Here is an 8471-nt window from a genome sequence, read left to right on the forward strand (position 1 = left end):
ATTTGCATCCGAGACAAACCTGCGTCTTCTTCACTCACGGACAATTATATGTTGCTCTTTCCAGAGTTCCATCTTTTCATTCACTTTCTGTTGTATCCTCAAACCCTCCCTTTTTAGACAACTGTGTCTTTCCAGAAGTGTTCAACCATCAATAAATAATTATGCGCGTTTGTTATGCGGGTTCACTATTGTGTTGTATTTTGCTCTCTCCAGAGTTCCATCTTTTCATTCACTTACTGTTGTATTCTCACACCAACCCGTTTTAGACAACCGTGTCTTTCCAAAAGTGTTTAGCATTCAATAAATAATTATGCATGAGATTGAGCGTGTGTCTACCCGGCGCAGAGAGGCGTGGGTAAGACATTGAATTCCATTCAGGCTGCAAACCGTGGAATTCCCACTAAGTGCGACTCATATGCTCTCACTGGTTATGTCCCTACCCTTTGTACACAGCCCTCTCCCACCTCGCTACTACTGTGGTTGGGTGTCTTGGTGGATTATATATAGAAAAGCAGCCAAAAACGCACAGAGCAATGAAACGTCTACGCGAGTCACAGGTGCATCTGGACTGTGCAAAGACGACAACGACTCAAGTGACGAGTTGGAGGTGGGCACGTGAGCGGGCAGTGCATACTGAACGAGAAATCAGCAGACTAGCATGACGGAGGGAGCGGAATGGACGTCATCCTCCTCTCCTCCCGTTCCACCCTCCACGCCTGAGCGCCGTGCACCACTATCCCTCCGTCTAGCAGGAGAAGGCGCGATGGCGGTCCGCCAGTTTTCAGCCACGGACGATTGTGTGTTGGTTCGTTCCGTGCATTGTTACAATGTTGCTTTTCTTGCTGATTTATTAAGTTACCGATCTTTCAAATGTTAATTTTCTCCCTGTGCTTAAGAATCATTAAAAAACTGGTATATATGGTACGCCGCAGGTTGGCTAGTTAGTAATATTTTAAAGTCCGTTCTGAATGATACGGGTAACCAATGCAACGACGCTAAAACCGGTGAGATGTGCTCAGATTTTCTTTTTCTAGTAAAGATTTTGGCCACTGCCTTCTGCACTAATTACAAATAATTGACGTATTTCTTGGGTAGTCCTGTTAGAAGCCCATTACGATAATCTAGACCACTAAAAACAATCTTGTGATATTATAAGGGATATAATTTGTGCTCTGTTCCTTAAGAGAAAAAATGCAGACCTCATAATCAGGTTAATATGTGATTCTCCCATTCTTTAAACTTTAATTTTGCAGAGCTTTGAGTCTTTGCAGTGCTGTTGGGATAAATTGATCTCAACTGGGCATTTACTGTCTGGTCAGAGCTTCCTTTACTGATTAGCTGACCGTTGACTTTATGCTCGTTTCACTGGAAAGTTTAAAACACTGAGATTTCTGCTGAATTTTTGACTTGCCACTTGTGACGTCTTGCTGAGAATTTCTGGTATGACATTTTAGGAGACACCTGGGGTAGCTGCTGTTTTACTATTTTGTCGATACAAAAAAAAAAATACAAAAATTTCCTCCTTTTTACTTTCTCGTATACGAAGTATAGAGAAAGTATTGTAATCGGCTGAAGATTTGATTTTGATGAATCTTGACGTTTTAGACCTCCGAGTCCGAAAATATTTTTGGAATTGTGTGTGTATGTAAACACGATAACTTGAGTATGCTTTCATTTCAGTCAACCAAATTTTGCATACAACAATTAGGTACAAAACTTAATTTCTATCAACTTTTGGGTTATTTCCGTTAACTGGAAGTGGTACTTTACCTTTTATTCATGCAGCTCTAGAGTCCGATTTATTCAACTTCACATTTATAATAATTGTTTGATATATTATTAATTTAAAGGACCATCAACAACAAATTAATGTCCATAATCTATACTAATAAAAGGCAAAGCCCTCACTCACTCACTCACTCACTCACTGACTCATCACTAATTCTCCAACTTCCCGTGTAGGTAGAAGGCTGAAATTTGGCAGGCTTATTCCTTACAGCTTACTTACAAAAGTTGGGCAGGTTTCATTTCGAAATTCTACGCGTAAGGGTCATAACTGGAACCTATTTTTCTACATATAATGTAATGGAGTTGAGTTGGAGATGGCCGTAGGGGGCGGAGTTTCATGTGACATCATCACGCCTCCTACGTAAGTATGTAGAGAACAAGGAAGAACTCCAAACAGCGATGAGCACAAAACGCCATTTCACAATTGAGAAGGCAGAAAAACATTATGAAGCAAATGATGCATACAAGCATATTCATAAGTACAGCTACTGCGGAAACAAAGCACGGCGTGAACCGTAAGTTTATATTAAATTAAGTTCATAGACAGGCTGCCACTAGCGTTTGTAATTTAGTGCCTGCCCATATAAGGCCGTCCATCAGCGGCAATCCAATACAAACACTGCCGGTAAATATTCACGTGTGAAGGACTGTGCTTATGCAGAGGAAGATGAGATGGTCAGGGTGGTGTTTGGCACAAACTCAGCAACACTGCGAGAGAAACTTTTAAGTGCCGGGTCTTAGCTGACATTACACGAGATGGCACCAGCACAGCTGGGAACCTTCGATGCAAGAACACCAAGCGGCTCACGTGAACTGGCGCGTGCACAGACAAAAGCAACAGTTCCAAAGAGTGCTGAACAAAAACCGAATTACACAATTGAGAAGGCAGCAAAAAAATATGAAGCGTCTGATACATAGAATCATATTCATAAGTGCAGCTACTGCGAAACAAAGCACACGGTGGAAAAAGTGAATGTCCTGCTAAAGGAAGACAGTGTAAAAAAACAAACCCGTGCATGCAGTGTTGCACGTCTCAGATAAAGAGGAAGAAAAGCTGTTTATTGATGCAGTAAGAAACTAATCGATGAATGAAACCTCTTATCTTTACAACGATTGACAAACACGGAATGTAACTTGAACACAACACATCGTACAAATACGACCTGATTGAAACAAATAATGATAATCAAATCCTTGATGACAGCAACATTCAATAACACTCACAAAACAATTACTGTATATTGACAATCATGTTACGTTATTTTTAAAATGTTCCCTTTTTCATAACTTCTACTTCTCCACTGCGATACGGGTATATATATATAAATGTATATATATACCCGATCTACATACATACTCTAGCATAGACAAGCCACACGCTGTGGCTAATTGTAGAGTCTTAAGCCTCTAATGCCGAGGTTCGATTCGAGAGGGATGTACTGACTATGTATGCCGCTACCGATTCATTTTACCTTCGCATCTCCTTGGTTTGGGACGTATGAAAAATATTAGGTTAACGAGAATCATGTTACGTTATTTTTAAAATGTTTCCCTTTCTTAGCACAAGCACAGCTGAGAAGCTTCGATGCATGTACTCCATAACGCGTTAAAAAAATAACGCATTTAATCACACTTTCAATTCCAAGCAAACGGGAACTTTTGTCAATGCATGATTTCCTGGTACATCCATTACACTGATGCACACATCACAGCTACAAAAATGTTAGAGTCGGAATAAAGCGCGTTCCTACGACTGATCATTTCGACTACCCGAAGCCTTGATAAAAGCATGGTTTTGTGCACACTGAAAAGCAAGCAAAATTAGATGCATTACAGAAAGCGGACTTTGTGGCTCTTACTGGGGATCATTGGACTTCCGTGACCGTTAGTAATTCTAAATACATCTAATTACAAAATGTTCAATGATCACACTGTTTTAGCCTAATGTACAAAATAATTTTGGCTAATGTTACTCAGAGTTTAAAGATTAAGTTGGTCAAATTACCTTTTATGTTTCTGACTTATTTTTTAAGAAGAAAAACTGCACTTTATGTTGAAATTTTGGTTATTATTATTTAAAGACAATACTATTCTGAAAATCTACTTAAAGTACTTAAACTACCACTTTATTTTTAAGTCTGCCCAATTTTAACCAGGGATGATATTTTTGTTTCTGTTTTGAATTCAAATGCAGTTTAAAGGTTTTTTTTCAGAAATTAAAACAGCTTCAGTTTACAATATTCATGTCCATGTCTATTATTTGATTCTGTCGCCCACTAAAACCGTTTTAAATTAAAAAAAAAAACATTTGCGATTTGGGGCAAATTTGTGCGATTACATACGATTAATCAAGATTAATTCTTACACAGCCTCTAATTAATTGGATTAATTTTTTAATCGAGTCCCACCCCTAATATATATATATATGGATATATATATGTAGATTTGTATATATATATGTGTATATACAGTATATATGTAGATATGTATATGTTGTATATACAGTATGTATATATGTGTGTGTGTATATATACAGTATGTGTATATATGTATATGTATATATATGTATGTGTGTATATGTATATATATAACTGTATATATATATATATGTGTATAGATGTGTATATATATATATATATATATATATATATATTTTATATATATATGTTTATATATGTGTCTGTGTGTGTGTATATATATATATATATATATATATATACATATACATACACACATATATATATATATATGCCAGCAACACATGACAATGACAAAACAATTACATTGTCAATCATGTTACGTTATTATTAAAATGTTTCCTTTTCTTTTTACTTCTCTGCCAATCGCAGGTATTTTGCTATATATATATATATATATATATATATATATATATAATATATATATATATATATATATAAATATATAAATAGATAGATATAGATATATATATATATATATATATATATATAAATAGATAGATATAACAACAACACTCATATCAATAACAAAACAATTACATTAACAATCATCTTACGTTATTTTTAAAATGTTTGCTTTTCTTTTTCATAACTACTTTAACACACTACTTCTCCGCTGCGAAGCGCGGGTATTTTGCTAGTATAAAAATATAATCATTGTCTTGCGGTTTACTCTTCAGATATCCATCCCCATATCTGAGCATACGAGAAAATCTATGGGAGACCACTTCTGACTTTTTTATTTTTTGAGAATAAGAAGCAATCTAAATGTATCTAGCTTGTATTGCATCACTACAAATAAAAAGCAACCACAAAAATACAATTTCTAAGTGAGCAGTTTGTTTTATTTTATATTAGTGAGAGACGCCGTTAATGATGCGTCACAACTTGGCTAATTTAGGTAGCTTGCTGTCTCTGAATTGCCCCACTGGCAGCAATCACTTTCTAGATTGTTCTCATTAAATTTCCCATCTGGCCATAGCACACAATAACAGCCCTCTGACAGAACTGGAATTTCAGGCACAAGACACAATTTCATGAGCTGAAACTCTAGAACTGAAGTAACGCTGAGGAAATATAAACCATGAAACGATTAAACCCAACAAGGCCTACGCTGGCCTCCAGTTAAGAGACTGGCTGCATTGAGAACTAATAGGTGAGGTTTAGGGAAAGTGCGCTAGGCCTCTGGATGAGCACACCACTTATGGCGACAGCACTGTTTCCGCTCAACTCACACTTACTTGTACTCTGTAAATTTAGAATCAGCAATTGACCTAAGGTGTCCTTGAGACGAGGGAGGAAAAGCCACGTGAATGTGTGGTGTGTTGTATGAAACTGATATGCACGTCAACACTTCTTGATTGTGCTACACATTTATTTGCTTAGCAGAAGCCTTTAGCCAAAGCAATCGAGTAAACATCAGTCTGGGGGGCTGTTTGGGAACAAGTGCTACAGACCAAAGTTACAGAATTGGTCATAACAAGTAATGAGCTCAGAATAAAATACAATAGCTGATCTAAAAAGCTTCTGCTAATAGCAGTTAAACAGAAATTCACCAAATAAGTCCTTCCTGTGCTTCTTAAACACCGTGAGGGAGCCGGATGTTTGAACAGAGGTGGGTAGCTTGGTCCAGCAGCCAGGAGCGACACAGTGAAATGTGATGCCACGCAGAGGTGCCATCACCAGACGTCGTGCATCAGCAAGAATAGTGTGGAAGAAGAAGCAGCAGAGGACCTCAAAGTGTCTCCGTATACAGTCCGTAGGCATTGACGACTATAAGCAAGCATCAGAGACTGAGAAAGGCAGGAATTGAATACGCAGTTCGGGGAGGTTCTGGGACTCTGCTGTTGGAGTAAGCGGTGGTTCCTTGTTTTCCTGCACCGAAACCAGCAGGTAGAGATCAGCAATTGGGCCTGGATAAAGTGCCGCTGAGATTTCAAAGCAAAATAACTAAATATTCAAGGAGTCAATTCTGTTATGAATATTTGAAAACAATCCTGAGTCTACATATAAGTGTCAGCTAAGCTTTATTTAATTGTAGCAAAAACAGTGCAGACAAATGGTATTAGGCAGGGATGAGTCGCCCATCCTATGAGCTGTCATTCCATCACCAATGGCAGGGACACCTATGAAAATGGCAAGTCTGCAATGACACAGCATGTCATCTAGTGTGGCAGCGGTGAGCGGGCCTGTTAAGGATATCAAGCCACCTAAATGAGCCGTAGAAAGAGCAAAAGGATCCATGCTGGAGCTCTGTGCTATATGGGTGTGGGAAACAGGATGAAAAGGAGCAATTGTATATTATGGAGATGGCAGTGGATGGTTTGGCTCTTTGGAGAAGGTGCTGGAGAGTCTTGAGGCTGAGATCCAGGATCTGAAGTGTAGAGAGACTGCTACATCTGCAGCCCCACCAATGCTTCTCCATCTGTTAAGGTGAGTGAACACTAGCTCCATGGACTTCCACTGACCACAGGTGAGCCATATGAAGCAGGGCTGGTGGTAAAACTAAGCAAGCAATGGACGAGGCAGATCAAAGAACAGTTGCAGAGCAGCAATGGAGGGAGAGTCTCAAAATCTAAAACCTGCACCAGGAATGCTCTTCTCTGTGTCACAGGTCAGGTTAGGTTGGGGAGCATGCACTGGTACAGGGCGTTGCCACACCCACCAAACAACAAAACAGCTTGGGATCCTAGTTGGCAACCCCTCGGGCAGATACACGGTGCAGTCCCACCCTCTGGAAATTACCATCTATCTGCCGCAGTCAGGTGTCATGTAAGCATCCCCTTGGCTTCATCCAGCTGCTCAGGTCCTCAACAACGAGGATCCTGTGCGCCAGATCACCCTTGTGCGACATGGCCGTAGTGCCGTAACTGATGCACTCCCTCACAATGCAGGTAATGTGCCCCATTCAGGACACCGTGAGCAACTGCTCATTCGACACAAAGTCAAACCAACAGAACCCAAGGATCCTCTGAAGAGACACTGCACCAAAGGAGTGCACTCTCCTCCTCAGGTCACTGGATAGCAACCATGTCTCACAACCATATAGCAAAACAGGAAGACCCAGGTCTCCAAAGACTTGGACCTTTATCCTTTTGCATAAATAGCAGGAGCGCCACACACTCCTTTCCAGTGACCTCATGATCCTCCATGCTCTCCCAATTCATCTACTGACTTCATTGAAGGTGTCACCATAGACATGAATGTCACTGCTGAGGTAAGGTGTTGGAACATTTTCAGCTCAGATGTCACTGGGATATCTATCTCTTCCAAGCAGGAACTCTACAGCAAGCGCTGCCAAAATAGGACCACCGAGATTAATAGGAGACCCCCCTCCCCACCACGTACTGCTCGAGTCATTCCGTGTCAGATCAACAGATTTTAGAATGTGCTTCATACTTGCTGAAAATAATGTCATTGTACCCAGTAAGTGCAGCAGTGTGCAGAACTTCAGGCTTCTCTAGAAGGTTGACACTCTCTCCGCAGACAGACACACTGCTGATAGCTGTGCCAAGGAGGTCATTAAAGGCCTGGATTTTGGTTTTTATCAAGGACACCTGCAAGCCCAGACACTCAGACTCCTCGCTCAGTCTCTCCAGAGCACCAATTAGAGCCTCCATTGACTCCGAAAAGATCACAGCATCGTCAGCAAGGTCAACATCAGTGACTCTTCACCAACAGATGCCCCACAGATGTTGGACCCCATGACCTTGCCCAACACACAGTCCATGCAAGCACTGAACAGAGTAGCAGCAAAAACACACACCTGACGAACCCCTGAATCAACTGGGGAAAAACATATTCGTTCTGCTAGCATCTCCAAATAGTCGTCTACAGGGAAAAAGGATCCGCTCTTGTACTCGGTGCTGGCTCTACGATATTATACCGCTGAAACATTTAAACAGAAAAACATTAAGCCTCAGATCGCCTACCTCGATTGGAGCCGCCTTCACTTGAAACTTTTCACTGAAAAACTTGTATTCTGTCACACACCACGTGAATGCCCAAATAGTTACAATTAAACCCGATTAAAAATCAAAGACAGAAGAGGCGAGTTATTAGACTCTGTTAAAGTATTACAGCTGCCATTTATCCATTACAGGCTATGTTTAGACGAAGCGCATTTAAAGCCTCAAATCAATGTAGCAGCAAATCTCGTTACGGAAGGAAGCTGAGTCATCAGAACTACAATTCCCAAGAAACAAT

This window comes from Polypterus senegalus, chromosome 6 (assembly GCF_016835505.1).
Source record: "Polypterus senegalus isolate Bchr_013 chromosome 6, ASM1683550v1, whole genome shotgun sequence".
NCBI lineage: Eukaryota > Metazoa > Chordata > Cladistia > Polypteriformes > Polypteridae > Polypterus > Polypterus senegalus.